Genomic DNA, 14,200 nt, shown 5'->3' on the forward strand with positions numbered 1-14,200 from the left:
ATTACAACCATTTTTATATATAGCCCCCCAATTTTAGAGGCACATTAGTAATTGGACAAACTAACATAATCATACATTAAATTGTGAGTTTTAATCCTTGGTTGCAAATCCTTTGCAGTCAATTACTGCCTGAAGTCTGGAACCCATAGACAGCCCCAGATGCTGGGTTTCTTCCCTGGTGATGCTCTGCCAGGCCTTTACTGCAGCTGTCTTCAGTTCCTGCTTGTTCTTGGTGCGTTTTGCCTTCAGTTATGCCTTCAGCAAGTGAAATGCATGCTCAATTGGATTCAGTTCAGGTGATGGACTTGGCCATTGCAGAACATTCCACTTCTTTGCATTAAAAAAGTATTGGGTTGCTTTCGCAGTATGCTTCGGGTCATTGTCCATCTGCACTGTGAAGCGCCGTCAAATGAGTTTTGAAGCATTTGGCTGAATCTGAGCAGATAATATAGCCCTAAACACTTCAGAATTCATCCTGCTGCTTTTGTCAGCAGTCACACCATCAATAAATACAAGGGAACCAGTTCCATTGGCATCCATACATGCCCACGTCATAACACTACCTCTATCCATGCTTCACAGATGAGGTGGTATGCTTCGGATCATGAGCAGTTCCTTCCCTTCTCCATACTCTTCACTTTCCATCGTTCTGGTACAAGTTTGTCTCATCTGTCCATATAATCTTGTTCCAGAACTGTACAGGCTTTTTAAGATGTTTTTTTTGGCAAACTCTAATCTGGTCTTCCTGTTTTTGAGGCTTGCCAATGGTTTACATCATGTAGTAAACCCTCTGTACTTACTCTCATGAAGTCTTCTCTTGATAGTTGACTTTGACACAGATATGCCTACCTCCTGGAGGTTGTTCTTGATCTGGACAACTGTTGCGAGGTGGTTTTTCTTCACCAGGGATTATAATAATTATTCTGTCATCCACCACAGTTGTTTTCCATGGTCTTCCGAGGATTTTGGTGTTCCTGAGCTGACCAGTGTGTTCTTTCTTTTTAAGAATGTACCAAATAGTTGATTTGGCCACACCTAATGTTTTTGCTTTCTCTCTGATGGGTTTGTTTAGATTTTTCAGCCTTACACGGAACCCAAAATGGCTGCATCGTGCGCCATCGTGAATAAATGCATTTTGTCCCCCACACCAAACGTGATCACGACACGCTGGTTAAAATATCAAAACAAACTCTGAGCCATTATATTAATTTGGGGACAGGTCGAAAAGCCTTAAACATTTATGGAAATTTAGCTAGATAGCTTGCACTTGCTAGCTAATTTGTCCTGGGATATAAACATTGAGTTGTTATTTACCTGAAATGCAGAAGGTCTTCTACTCCGCCAATAAATCCACACATAAAACGGTCAACCGAATCGTTTCTAGTCATCTCTCCTCCTTCCAGGCTTTTTCTTCTCTTGACTTTATATTGCGATTGGCAACTTTCATAAATTAGGTGCATTACCGCCACTGACTTTGTTCGTCTTTCAGTCACCCACGTGGTTATAACCAATAAGGAGATGGCACGTGGGTACCTGCTTCTATAAACCAATGAAGAGATGGCAGAGGCAGATAGAACTAACTTCTATTTTAGCACTTGGCAAAGCAGACGCTCGTTGGCACGCCCGAGCAGTGTAGGTGCAATAATTGAATAACATAGATTTCTAAATTTATTTTGCAACGCTCGCACACGCAACGCAAGCGGTGTAGTCAGCCTGTAAGGATGGCTTGCTTCACTGGTAGTGCCAGCTCTTTGGACTTAATACTGAGGGTTAACAGCAACAGATTCTTGCTGCTGGTGATTCTCTGATCCACCTCTACGCAGACGACACCATTCTGTATACTTCTGGCCCTTCTTTGGGCACTGTGTTAACTGGCCTGGTTTAGATCTTATCTGTCGGAAAGATATCAGTTTGTCTCTGTGAATGGTTTGTCCTCTGACAAATCAACTGTAAATGTCGGTGTTCCTCAAGGTTCCGTTTTAGGACCACTATTGTTTTCACTATATATTTTACCTCTTGGGGATGTCATTCAAAAACATAATGTTAACTTTCACTGCTATGCGGATGACACACAGCTGTACATTTGACTGAAACATGGTGAAGCCCCAAAATTACCCTCGCTAGAAGCATGTGTTTCAGACATAAGGAAGTGGATGGCTGCAAACTTTCTACTTTTAACTTCTTGACCATACTTGAGACGCAGACGTCTCAAGTATGCCCCTGGAAATGCAAATGCGCTACGCTAAATGCTAAATGTACTCGTTACAACTCAATCTTTGATCAAAATTCACAAGCAGGGTATTGAATTAAAGCTACACTCGTTGTGAACCTAGCCAGCAAGTCAGATTTTTAAAATGCTTTTCGGCGAAAGCATCAGAAGCTATTATCTGATAGCATGCACCCCCCAAAATGCCAGCTCGACACGTAAACAACAGATTTTGCGATAGCCGGCGCTACCCAAAACGCAGAAATAAAATATAAAACATTCATTACCTTAGACGAGCTTCTTTCTTGGCACTCCTATATGCCCCATAAACATCACTATTGGGTCTTTTTTTCGTTTAAATCGGTCCATATATACCCAAAATAGCTTTGTATGGAAGCTGTGTCATTCAGAAAAAATCAACGTTTTTAAACGCTGCGTAATTTTTTAAAATTAAAAAAGTTGACGATAAACTTTCACAAAACACTTCGAAATCCTTTTGTAATCCAACTTTAGGTATTAGTAAACGTTTATAATCTATCAAAATGATTACAGGGCGATGTCTCTTCAATAGGTCCTCACTTCAAAAACAATGCCATCTGATCTCTCCCTCAACTGCATCCGGGTGAAGACTGGGAAAATGGAGGTCAGATAGATGTATTTTCCAACAATTAATTCAATTGAAAATTAGTACAATGGCGCCATCGTGCGGAATTTGTATGAATTGCAGGCAGATTCCCATTAAATTCTGTTCTCTTTTAACAACTGGTGGAAGTGACTTATGGAAATTATTTTTTGCTTTCAGAGAGCAGTTTTTCTTGCGTTTTTCAATGAAACACACGATCTGTTATAGTCACAGCCGTGATTTAACCAGTTTTATAAACTTCAGAGTGTTTTCTATCCACACATACTAATCATATGCATATACTATATTCCTGGCATGAGTAGCAGGACGCTGAAAAGTTGCGCGATTTTTAACAGAATTTTCAAAAAAGGAGGGGGTAGAAGTAAGACTCGGACAAAACAGAGATGCTTGTTCTAGGTCCCAAGAAACAAAGAGATCTTCTGTTGAATCTGACAATTAATCTTAATGGTTGTACAGTCGTCTCAAATAAAACTGTGAAGGACCTCGGTGTTACTCTGGGCCCTGATCTCTCTTTTGAAGAAAGACCATTTCAAGGACAGCTTTTTTCCATCTACGTAACATTGCAAAAATCAGAAACTTTCTGTCCAAAAATGATGCAGAAAAATTAATCCATGCTTTTGTCACTTCTAGGTTAGACTACTGCAATGCTCTACTTTCCGGCTACCCGGATAAAGCACTAAATAAACTTCAGTTAGTGCTAAATACGGCTGCTACAATCCTGACTAGAACCAAAAAAATTGATCATATTACTCCAGTGCTAGCCTCCCTACACTGGCTTCCTGTCAAAGCAAGGGCTGATTTCAAGGTTTTACTGCTAACCTACAAAGCATTACATGGGCTTGCTCCTACCTATCTCTCTGATTTGGTCCTGCCGTACATACCTACACGTACGCTACGGTCACAAGACGCAGGCCTCCTAATTGTCCCTAGAATTTCTAAGCAAACAGCTGGAGGCAGGGCTTTCTCCTATAGAGCTACATTTTTATGGAACGGTCTGCCTACCCATGTCAGAGACGCAAACTCGGTCTCAACCTTTAAGTCTTTACTGAAGACTCATCTCTTCAGTGGGTCATATGATTGAGTGTAGTCTAGCCCAGGAGTGGGAAGGTGAACGGAAATGCTCTGGAGCAACGAACCGCCCTTGCTGTCTCTGCCTGGCCGGTTCCCCTCTTTCCACTGGGATTCTCTGCCTCTAACACTATTACAGGGGCTGAGTCACTGGCTTACTGGGGCTCTCTCATACCGTCTGCATTATTTGCACTCACTGTATATAGACTTCACCTGAGTGGGTTGATTCACTGATGTGGTCATCCTGTCTGGGTTGGCGCCCCCCCTTGGGTTGTGCCGTGGCGGAGATCTTTGTGGGCTATACTCAGCCTTGTCTCTGGATGGTAAGTTGGTGGTTGAAGATATCCCTCTAGTGGTGTGGGGGCTGTGCTTTGGCAAAGTGGGTGGGGTTATATCCTTCCTGTTTGGCCCTGTCCGGGGGTGTCCTCAGATGGGGCCACAGTGTCTCCTGACCCCTCCTGTCTCAGCCTCCAGTATTTATGCTGCAGTAGTTTATGTGTCGGGGGGCTAGGGTCAGTTTGTTATATCTGGAGTACTTTTCCTGTCCTATTCGGTGTCCTGTGTGAATTTAAGTGTGCTCTCTCTAATTCTCTCTTTCTCTCTTTCTTTCTCTCTCTCGGAGGACCTGAGCCCTAGGACCATGCCCTAGGACTACCTGACATGATGACTCCTTGCTGTCCCCAGTCCACCTGGCCGTGCTGCTGCTCCAGTTTCAACTGTTCTGCCTTATTATTATTCGACCATGCTGGTCATTTATGAACATTTGAACATCTTGGCCATGTTCTGTTATAATCTCCACCCGGCACAGCCAGAAGAGGACTGGCCACCCCACATAGCCTGGTTCCTCTCTAGGTTTCTTCCTAGGTTTTGGCCTTTCTAGGGAGTTTTTCCTAGCCACCGTGCTTCTACACGTGCATTGCTTGCTATTTGGGGTTTTAGGCTGAGCTTCTGTACAGCACTTTGAGATATCAGCTGATGTACGAAGGGCTATATAAATAAATGTGATTTGATTTGATTTAACTAACCTCCAGACGAGCTTCAATGCCATACAACTCTCCTTCCGTGGCCTCCAGCGGCTCTTAAACGCAAATACAACTAAATGCATGCTATTCAACCGATCATTGCCCGCACCTGCCCGCCCATCCAGCATCACTACTCTGGACGGCTCTGACTTAGAATACGAGGATAACTACAAATACCTAGGTGTCTGGCTAGACTGTAAACTCTCCTTCCAGACTCACATTAAGCATCCTCAATCAAAAATTAAATCTAGAATCGGCTTCCTATTTCGCAAAACAAAGCTTCCTTCACTCATGCTGCCAAACATACCCTCATAAAACTGATCATCCTACCGATCCTTGACTTCGGCGATGTCATCTATAAAATAGCCTCCAACACTCTACTCAGCAAACTGGATGTAGTGTATCACAGTGCCATCCGTTTTGTCACCAAAGCCCCATATACAACACACCACTGCGACCTGTACTCTCTCATTGGCTGGCCTTCGCTTCATACTCGTCGCCAAACCCACTGGCTCCAGGTTATCTACAAGTCTCTGCTAGGTAAAGCCCCGCCCTATCTCTGCTCGCTGGTCACCATAGCAGCACCCACTCGTAGCACACGCTCCAGCAGGTACATCTCACTGGTCACCCCCAAAGCCAATTCCTCCTTTGGTCGCCTTTCCTTCCAGTTCTCTGCTGCCACTGACTGGAACAAACTGCAAAAATCACTGAAGCTGGAGATTCCCATCTCCTTCACTAGCTTTAAGAACCAGCTGTCAGAGCAGCTCACAGATCACTGCACCTGTTCATAGCCCATCTGTATACAGCCCATCTATCTACCTCATTCCCATACTGTATTTATTTATTTAGCTCCTTTTGCACCCCATTATCTCTACTTGCACATCCATCTTTTGCACATCTACCATTCCAGTGTTTAATTGCCATATTGTAATTACTTCGCCACCATGGCCTATTTACTGCATTATTTGCACTCACTGTATATAGACTTTTTTTCTACTGTATTAATGACTGTATGTTTTGTTCATTCCATGTGTAACTGTGTAGTGTGTCGAACTGCTATGCTTTATCTTGGCCAGGTCGCAGTTGCAAATAACAACTTGTTCTCAACTAGCTTACCTGGTTAAATAAAGGTGAAATAAATCTAATTTAAAAAATCCAAATGCAACACTTGAAATCAACTATAGACCTTTTATCTGCTTACTTGTCAATGAACTAATGAGGGAATAACACACACCTGGCCATGGAACAGCTGAGCAGCCAAATGTCCAATTACTTTTGGTCCCTTAAAAAGGGGGGAAATCACATTTTAAAAAGTGCTGTAATTCCTACACCGTTCATCCAATTTGGATGTAAATACTGTGGCAAACCTCTTCAAGGTTAGGAGCGTTTGTCACAAATTAAGTGGTAAACTGTCACCAAATCACCCAAGAATGAGAGTTATTTCAAACATGTGTGTTTGTTTCTCATTCCTGGTCCACCCAGGCCATAGGCAAGGTCAAGGATAGCAGTGTTCGGTACACAAATCGGGTTCTCGGTAGGTCCAGGTCCAAACGCCAACAGGTAAATCCAGCCAATCTCTTTTGTCTCTTTCTCTATTGTTCATAGATCCTTCCAGCACTCTCTCTCCCTCTTCCTGGTTTTTCTTGACCCTTTATCTGTGGGTCGGCTCCACCTTCTGAGGGTTCCCCTTGCTTCTGGGACTTGTAGTTTTGGCGGTCGGCCATTTTGTGGTCTGTAGTTCTGATAGGGGTGGCCATTTTAGTAATAGGGCAGAGCCCGTTTATTAGTTCTGCTCTCACATATCTGCCATTTATCACCCGACCCCCTTCTTTGCCACAATACCCTCAAATTAAAGATGAAAGTCTGCAAAGTCTTTCAGCTCATATTCATTATTTAATTTCAACTACAATATGCTGTTGTAAACAGCTAAAATAATAACAACTTGGTCAATGTCCAAATATTTATGGACATGACTGTATGTTCCACAGGAGGCTGCTGAGGGGAGAACGGCTCATAAAATTGGAGCAAATGGAATGGCATCAAACACATGGAAACCATGTGTTTGATGTAGTTGATACCATTCTACTGATTCTGCTCCAATCATTACCACAAGCTCATCCTCTCCAATTAAGGTGTTACCAACCTCCTGTGATATGTATAGTGTACAGTCAGCTTCTCCTTCACCCTCATCCTGGGCATTGCACTAGCAGCATCTTGTCTGCCTACTCAGTACTCCACCACAACAGTCTCCCTAAGGCATGTTTTAATTGATTAACTTTTTTACCTACCCCTTATGATATACTGTATGAAAAAATCTGGTATAAAAAAGCAGGCGTGATACATTTGTGGGATTTTGGTCTGTGTATGAAAGGGATATAACAGGACAGTATTGACATCCTGTTACATAGTAGTGATACCTTGCCAGTTGGAAATGTACACTACTCCCTTTTAAAGTTCATGACAGTCTCACAGATGTGAAAGCGGCTCTACAGTATATCATGATCTGCAACGTCTAATTATTTACAGCAGATACAGATGGGCCCCACAGAGCTGCATCCAGTAATCCTGGGATAGGAGGCACGCAGACTGCACGGCCCTGGAGACACTAGACCACCGTGCTGCTGCATGCACCAGTAGTTCCTCTCCTCCCTCCCTGGGTTTCACACTGAAGCTCTGCCCTGAGTGGCCTTTTCTCCTCATTAGGAAAGAGTTTGGTTTCTTTCCACGGTCTGGTATAATTTTACAATCTTGGATACTCATAAGTTGTCTACCTAAGGATACTTTCTCCAGATTGTTATCTAGGCACTGAGAAGATGAAGTGAATTAGATATGTATCGTAATGACGATGGTTGCCTAGGATAAAATATATATAAAAAACAAACTTGCAGTAAGATTGACGGCATGGAGAGATTTACTGGTAAGCAAATCAGCAGTGGACCATTTGGGGTGTAACAGAAGTATATATCTAAATAGAGACAGCAGGTCCAAGTCTTGTCACTGCCGAATACTATGACTGGCAAGACGTGAACGTATACTGTCATTTATCTCCGAAAGGAGGTGAAATTATGTCAGAGACAATTAAGCTAAATGTATTGGTATGAGTTCCACAGAAGTGGAAGTAGTTGCCAAGAATATAGATCTTCAGTTTTGGTGCCAGTAATTTGTTATCATTTGTCTTATACGCACATCCATTCAACAAAACCATTAAGAGGTTTGAACAACTGGAACTTGTGGAAAGTGATAAATCGCCTGAACCATCCACAGGTAATGGCATCTCAGGGTTGAATAGAGAGGAGTTGACAGGCCTGAACATAACTGGAAAAAAACAAACATTGTGGCATAACTCCTCATTTGCATATTTGATGTGTGAAGGCTTTTTATGATAAAAAAATACCTGACATTGGTTTAGGCAATTAATTGTCCACAAGATGAAAATAATGTTTGAAAAGAGAGACAAAGAGATGACACAAGTTATTCCAGAATCCCCCAGTCAGACAGAACCCTGCTGGTCTCTACAAAAGGAGACAACTGCAAAAACAGGCTGGAAAGCATGTGACACATTCTCCAGACAGGCTTTGGGACAATGCCAAAACACTGAGGACTCGCTTTGCTGCTGACCTTTGACATTTCTGAGTCATTCTTGAAAGTACAACTTCCGAGAAAGTTCTCATATTTAAAACATTAAGGTTTTGTTTAGGAGAGACTCCTGCACACCATGTCCTCTTTGTCATTCCGTAAAATATTAAGAGAGAGAAAATAATTCCATCAATAATTCAATTTTCTTCTGTGCGAGGCTGCGTATTGCTCATTAAATATTAACTGACTGTCCAGAGCTCCCTTGCATTTTAATGATTATTATTTATATATTTATTTCTGGGAGATGCACTGTAGGTGGTTAGTACAAACAGTCTACCGTGTGCCAATAAGTACATTTCAAATAAATGCATATCAAAAAGCAGAACTCATTTCCATAGTTTTGGAATTCATCATTACCTGAACAATTGACCTGCAAGCAGAGATTGTGAAAAGCTGGATGATAAGCTTGGATGACGGTGGTGCTCTACCTCTTGACGTGAGAATCACCCTGTATCAGTGGATAGCAGTTCATGCTCTACCTCCACTGACAGAAGGAGCTCAATGGCCTGTATCTGTGGGTAGCAGAGGCCTGTATCCCAGGCCTGTATCTGTGGGTAGCAGAGGCCTGTATCCCTGGCCTGTATCTGTGGGTAGCAGAGGCCTGTATCCCTGGCCTGTATCTGTGGGTAGCAGAGGCCTGTATCCCAGGCCTGTATCTTTGGGTAGCAGAGGCCTGTATCCCTGGCCTGTATCTGTGGATAGCAGAGGCCTGTATGCAGTAAGGCCTGAATGCAGTAAGAAGTCTGTCTAGAGAGGTTTGGCGACTGTGTTATTACTATATGTAAGCAGTGTTGAGATGTACATTATACATGATAGTGGAGAAAGCATTGTCTAGCATTGTCAGCTAGCGTGGATATCACATCATTCCCTTTTTAGACACTGATCCAAGGCCCCATGTCCACCAGGCCAGAGGTTTTATCTTGATCTTGAGCTGATGCCACTAGGCATGTTTATTTGTATCATCTGGTTGTCAATAAGCCAGCTATTCAAACTGCTTGGTATAGTTGATGACAAGTTCTGACTGTGCCCAATGCACCAGTGTACTGAATTATGAAAACCATTGATGGGTGAAATATGAACATCAATCTTGTTCAGCTCCTGTCTGCTGAATGAATTACTTTTAAAAAGTTCAGTGGCATGTTTGCAGACATGTACTTGATTTTCTATACTTTTCTCTCTCTAGTGGCTGACTTCCATTTCCCTTCAATAACAGCTTCTGTTCTCTGCAGTGCGAGAGTTATCTCAGTGAGAGGGAAAGGGTAATCAACAATCACACAAAAGCACATGAAAGATGCTGTCCCTGAGTATGACTGAATAAGACTGAAAGGACGAGGCGTTGGTGCTGACCAAAGCAAATGTTTTGGGATTGGGTAAGACAACAGAACACAGCTAAATATAACTAATGGATCAGCATACTAAGATATTTACTCCTGCTCTAAAACGTCACACATTTCATTGTGCATTTTGGTAAATGTACTCTTTGATGTGAGCCACTCAGTGCCCTGGGTTCTGACAGGTACATTTCTCAAGTTTTAAGGCAAATGCACAAGGGTTATTTGTCATGGTGTAAGTCTCTTGTGTCCTGAGTGTACATCAATACACTTAGACAGAGTATTGGGAGACGGCAGAGCAGTGGTTGACATTCTGCTCCAAATGGACCGCATTGATTAGCTGCGGTTTTCTACTGACGTCCAAAAAACACTCCTTATCCAAATCAAATCAAATCAAATCAAATTTTATTTGTCACATACACATGGTTAGCAGATGTTAATGCGAGTGTAGCGAAATGCTTGTGCTTCTAGTTCCGACAATGCAGTAATAACAAGTAATCTAACTAACAATTCCAAAACTACTGTCTTGTACACAGTGTAAGGGGATAAAGAATATGTACATAAGGATATATGAATGAGTGATGGTACAGAGCAGCATAGGCAAGATACAGTAGATGGTATCGAGTACAGTATGTACAAATGAGATGAGTATGTAAACAAAGTGGCATAGTTTAAAGTGGCTAGTGATACATGTATTACATAAGGATACAGTCGATGATATAGAGTACAGTATATACGTATGCATATGAGATGAATAATGTAGGGTAAGTAACATTATATAAGGTAGCATTGTTTAAAGTGGCTAGTGATATATTTACATCATTTCCCATCAATTCCCATTATTAAAGTGGCTGGAGTTGAGTCAGTGTCAGTGTGTTGGCAGCAGCCACTCAGTGTTAGTGGTGGCTGTTTAACAGTCTGATGGCCTTGAGATAGAAGCTGTTTTTCAGTCTCTCGGTCCCAGCTTTGATGCACCTGTACTGACCTCGCCTTCTGGATGATAGCGGGGTGAACAGGCAGTGGCTCGGGTGGTTGATGTCCTTGATGATCTTTATGGCCTTCCTGTGACATCGGGTGGTGTAGGTGTCCTGGAGGGCAGGTAGTTTGCCCCCGGTGATGTGTTGTGCAGACCTCACTACCCTCTGGAGAGCCTTACGGTTGAGGGCGGTGCAGTTGCCATACCAGGCGGTGATACAGCCCGCCAGGATGCTCTCGATTGTGCATCTGTAGAAGTTTGTGAGTGCTTTTGGTGACAAGCCGAATTTCTTCAGCCTCCTGAGGTTGAAGAGGCGCTGCTGCGCCTTCTTCACGATGCTGTCTGTGTGAGTGGACCAATTCAGTTTGTCTGTGATGTGTATGCCGAGGAACTTAAAACTTGCTACCCTCTCCACTACTGTTCCATCGATGTGGATATCCTTCCCTACATAGTCCACAGGATGAAGGGGCTCTACAGCCAGCTATAGCCAAACACAGTGAGGGATTTGGGCCAAAATATATATTTTTTAATTATTTAACTTGGCAAGTCAGTTCAGAACAAATTCTTATTTACAATGACGGACTACCCCGGCCAAACAATGCTGGGCCAATTGTGCGCCGCCCTATGGGACTCCCAATCACAGCCGGTTGTGATACAGCCTGGAATCAAACCAGGGTCTGTAGTGACTCCTCTAGCACTGAGATGCAGTGCCTTAGACCGCTGTGCCATTCGGGATGGCTTGGATTATGGTGAAATGGGTTGGAATATAGGAGATGGAGATACAGCCTTCTCAAAGCCTGTATGATTGGGTGCTCAGAACCTCCACTTACTCATTCATTAATGCATTCCATTGTGCCTCCTTCATGTCTACCTGCGTCATACTGGTTTTGACTTCAGAGCTATTTATAGGCCTATTCTGCATGGCCGTAATTAGTCTCTTGCTCTTTCCAGCCTGTGTTGTCCTATTTTGTCAATCTCTGTGCCCTCTACCATGATCTCTGTCTGCTAGCATTTGGCTTTTTTATTGTTTGTTCTTCGACTTCACTATGATGATGATATGGCTATTTAGCCAGCCAAAACCCAACCGGCAAAACGTTTCTAATGACAAGATTGTAAACAGGTTGTAATGACGTAATTTTGACTAGCTTTTCATGTTGGGAATTTACTAGCAGACACTTTTACCCGATGTGTTATTGTGTCTCATTATTGATCCTGTAGTGCTAACACTATCAACATATATAAACCTATTTGGAGAATCCCCATCCCATTTAGTTGACTACTTTCTGCATCACCCAGCCAGAGATCTGCTTCCAGGTAGCTCATCATCTAAAAACAATTACATTTCCATAACTCCGTATGTCAAGGGCCTGCTCAATTACTATTTACATCTATTTCAGAGAGTAATACCCCATGCACATAAATTACATCAGAAGATCATAGTTGTGGCCCCAGTAAATCATCCATCAGTCTCATTATGGGGTTTTAGGTGAGTCACACTAAATAGGTCATTACCCCAGAGTTTGCAATCTTTGGCATCCCTCCCTCCCTGCCTGAGCTAACAGACACCAACAGATGAGGCTGAGGCTCCAGATCTACCAGGAACATGAGTGGTGACCTGCTCTCTACTCTCCCTCACCAGCTATTTGTCCTTGCAACAATGTTTGGTAACAGCAGTCTGTAAATATGAACAAATTAGCTAAAATATTAAACAGAATCAAGCAATGACGTATAGTAACCTTTAAAAAGTAGTATTGCAAATCTCGAAGAAAGCCATGTGCCGTAAAGCAAAGTCATTGTAGAGTGCTGATCATTCTCAAGACAGGCTGCCTGCTACAAGCATAAGGTCAACTGTTATTAGCCTTATTGTCAAGAGCTTATTCAAACTAACTTTGAATTTCTGCTCCTTTCACTGTTGATTAAAAAAACAAGTGTCACAAACAGAGACTACCAGTCTCTACCAGAGTCTATTTACACTCTTTGCACGGACTATTATGACTCTTGTGATGTAATAGATCCCCGATGGTACCTTGAATTAGCTTAGATGAGACTATCTCTGTGGTCCAGTCACTTTTGTCCACATCATCATAATGTCACACAGTGCAGGGCTGGAAAAAATGGAGGCCTGGGCACTCAGTGTGATCAATAATTGCCTCAGACCCAGATTCCATGCCGATAAGGTGCTTTGATGTGGACCAAAGTGGAAGAGAGGATCCTTCCACAGGGAGAAAATGAGAGTAAAATAGGCCTCATTATTTTAGACATCTATCAGAGGGCAACATTCAATTAGCACAGAAACATTTGTTAGTTTGCCAAACACACCAAGAGTAAGAGAGAGATAAAAGCCCACTGTGTGCAGTGTCTCTGGTCCGTTTCACACTGTTAACAAATCTGACACATACAGTACAGTACAGTAGTCTGTCTCTATATTGTTATTACAGGTGCACTGTACCGGACACACACATCACAGAAAGAGACAGAATGCATCGACACCCAATCACAGCTGCAGTTCCAAAAGAACGACTCTGTGCATCTTCTCCCCACCTTCAACAGCACGTCTGGGCCTTCCTCATTAGTATTCATGGATGGTGTAGTTGCCAGTATTCATTTCATATAAGTTCTGCTTCGCACCCTGGATCCAAATGACTTTCAATCACTTTGTTCTGGGCAGCGGTCCAGCCCAGAGGGCCACAGAGTGATGCATTAAGGTGCTGCATTAATGCGATACACCACACAACCACTGATGCCATTCATATTTCTGTCTTGCCACACTGTGTAGATCCAGGCAAAATACAGGCTTCCACTCCAGCCACCCACAACTGAGTTCTCCATCATCACAAAGATTGACTTCCTCTTATAAATCTGTCCTCTCTGTTGCCAGGTACTATAGACCTCCCAACAGTCTTTATTATCAGTTACAAATCACACTATTCAGAAGACTAGAACATATCTGTCTTCCTATATCTATAATGCCTCTAAGAATATATCCAGAAACGCTGGTATGTCTGTAATCCATTTGTTTGAAAATGAATCTTAATTCTCAGTCACAGCTAGGTTTTCTCATGACACTGCCTGGATCACACTCCAAATGAAGTGTTTTTCCCCTCCTTTGAGCTTTGTAAGTGTCTGTAGTGGATATTGTTATGGCGCTTTCTGCTGATTGGTGTCTGGCCTTGTGTTCTCTGGGTGATGCCAGCTCACTCACGGAGAGCTTGGATGAGCTAAAGCAGAAACAGTCACTGCTCTGAATACAAAGAAACCTCAAGCCAAATCTCAGTTAAGAGTTGCTATTATCTCTCACGGGCAGAAAGGATTGATATT

Source organism: Oncorhynchus clarkii, chromosome 13 (genome assembly GCF_045791955.1).
Source record: "Oncorhynchus clarkii lewisi isolate Uvic-CL-2024 chromosome 13, UVic_Ocla_1.0, whole genome shotgun sequence".
NCBI classification, from domain to species: domain Eukaryota; kingdom Metazoa; phylum Chordata; class Actinopteri; order Salmoniformes; family Salmonidae; genus Oncorhynchus; species Oncorhynchus clarkii.